At 59.4% G+C, this 2,559-nt stretch overlaps 1 protein-coding gene across 1 annotated transcript in view; it reads right to left on the reverse strand.

Annotated features, from left to right (window-relative positions):
* Kctd15 (potassium channel tetramerization domain containing 15) overlaps positions 1-1,058 on the reverse strand; it is an 18,468-nt gene extending 17,410 nt beyond the window's left edge. Inside the window, exon 1 of the mRNA XM_021168653.2 lies at positions 829-1,058. The gene's annotated coding sequence lies outside the window, so the exon portion shown is untranslated. The remainder of the gene's footprint in view (positions 1-828) is intronic.
* Between the last annotated feature and the right edge of the window lie 1,501 nt (positions 1,059-2,559).

The raw sequence follows: 2,559 nt of genomic DNA on the forward strand, positions 1-2,559 counted from the left end.
TCGCGGCGCGCCGCGCCGGGGCCTCCCCTCCCCGCCCTCCCCTCGCCTCCTCCCTCTTCGCCGCGGCCGCCGCCGCCTCCTCTTCGCGCGGCTCTCCGGCTGCCCTCCCGCCGCTCCCACCTCTTCTCCTCCCTCTCTCTCCAGCGGCCTCCCCCGATGGCTGGAGGGGAGAAAACAGCCCCCCAAAACCAGCCGGTAGCCTGTGCGCCTCGCCGCGGCCCAGCCCGGATTGCAAAGGGCAGCGATCCGGTTCCAAATTACCCCGGCGCGGCGAGCGCGAGCGGGCGCGCGCGGGCGACTCCTGGCTCGGGGCTCGGCTGCGCCTCAGGGCAGAGGATTAGAGTCGCAATTAGCTCCGCGCGCCCGCGCCTGCCGCGCTCCGCGACAAAAAAATGCACCGTTCCCCACCGCCACCACTTCCTTCCCACCTCGCGATCCCCACCCGTGGGTCCCGGAGCCCCGTGCCTGGGTGCCAGGGGGCTCGACCAGTACCCTTCCGGGAGCGCTGCGCCCGAGCCCCGCGCCCTCTGCGCCCCAGCCCCCCGCCGTCCGGCCACGCGGCGCCCGGGCCTCCTCCGGGCTCGAGGAGGGGGCGGGGGAGAGGCTGATTTTAATCATTGTCATTTCATCTGATGTAATATTTCCCCGGGCGCTTTCAGCTGGGCATAAATTTTCGACTCCCAAATAAGTAACACAGGGCACGTTTCTCACATTTCTCGACTCCTCGGTTACAAAGAGGAGAGAAGCAGCCGCCGCCGCGGCGCCCCGGGGCTGAGGGCGGGACTTGGTGTGGGGAGGGGAGAGAAACTGGGCTGCCAGGCGGCTTACCTCCCTCTCTCCCTCCCTCTCTCCCCGGGTCTCGGCCCCGGCTGCCCCTCTCCCGGGGAGCAGCGCCGGCCGTGACGTCTGCGGACACGCGGTGGCCACCGCGGGGGAGGGGAGCGCGGGGCACCCGGCCCGTCGCCTGCGGCCACTCGCGCCATTTCCTGGACGAGCGCGGCGCGATGGAGACGGCGGCGGCCAAAGGTCCCTGCGGCGCGGAGGCCTGCACCCAGAATGCCCCTAGCTGCTCCCCGGCTGCCCCTTCCTCCTCCTCCTCCTTCCCTTGCGCCCCGCCCGTCCCTCCTCCTCGACCATTTCCCGGCTCCTAGGAAACGGATCGCGGCCGGTGCGCTTTGCCCAGACTGCGCCCCCGCCTGGTTCCCGGGACTCCCGGGCCAAAGCCAGGCTTTCGGCTAGGAAGGCGGGTGCGCTTCGGCCGGGAGCGGCGGCGCGGGCCCCACTTCACTGACTCCGGCCGGGCCTGGGCGCCCTCTACTGGCCAAACTCCTGGGGGTGCTCTCGAGGCCAGACGGGAACACTGGAGAAAGATGATGGGGGTGGGGGCTTGGGGAGGGGATCCAGTCTCCCCTTATTCAGGGGACCTCTAGTGCGGAGAGAGCATCCGTCCGCGCGTCTGTAACTTCACGCGGGAATAAGAAACTTTCCTCCTGAGGGAGTTATTTATTTATTTATTTATTATCTCAAACTACTGGAGAAGGGGGAAATTTTCTCATTAAAGTTACATCCCCGCAGTTAGTTCAATTACTTGATATATGCAGAAGATGTTGTAAATTTATAGATTTAAATAGCTTACAAAGATGCCGCAGGCCCCATCAGTTAATTTCCTTAATTTATGGATTTTAAGCTGCTCCTAGAACAGAAAGGGGCCGGCGAAGTAGGTCAGGGATCTGTACTGTGGGGACCCATGGTTGCCCACGTTTGTTTCCCAGGCTCTGAAATCACCCTGGACTCGCTCCCAGCTTTGCTTAAACAGTGCTACTGGCGAGCATGCTGGCGAGCATGCAGGTGAGGGAGGTCCTGTTCGGCTGGATGGTCTGCTCAGCTCTTTGCTGGCTTCCCCAGGCTTTGGACAGCTCAAGATAGTAGAACTTAGAAACAGCAACACTCCCACCCCAGTGTTGAAAAGGCTGACCCTTAGAATAAGGTGAAAAGCACTTTGCAAGAACAGTGACCTCAGTAGAGCAGGCTGCTATGTGAATGCCCTCAGCTTCAGAGAGAAAACCTTCCCTAGGCTTTGAAACGGGGAGAGCCAGGAGAGTATGCTAGGCTCACTTGAGGAGTGACCCTCTGAAAACCACTTGTCACGGCCCGATGGGCCCCAGTACCCCCTCTCTTCTTGTCACCTGCATGGCTGTGGGTGAGTCTTTGTTTTGTGTTCAATACGGGTGAATACATACATATAAATTCATACTTAAAAGATTGGAATAAACTCAACTGTTTTAGGAAGCCACATGGCAATGTGATTAGGACTGGTATTCATGATTTAACATTTCTTTTCCCTCTAGATGAAGTTTCTAAGATTCGCAAGGCACATGTCAAGGACGGGTGTATAAATGGATTTTTATTTATTCACAACTCCACGACTAATTGCTTCCCCTTGCCTCAAGGCCACGAGATTGGTTTTAATATGACACTTCAAAAGTATTCATAGAACTCCAGAGATAGCTAGTGTCATTGTTTAAGAGACAAATCTCACCGTGATACTGCTGACCCTGA

This window comes from Mus caroli, chromosome 7, assembly GCF_900094665.2.
Source record: "Mus caroli chromosome 7, CAROLI_EIJ_v1.1, whole genome shotgun sequence".
Classification (NCBI taxonomy): Eukaryota; Metazoa; Chordata; class Mammalia; order Rodentia; family Muridae; genus Mus; species Mus caroli.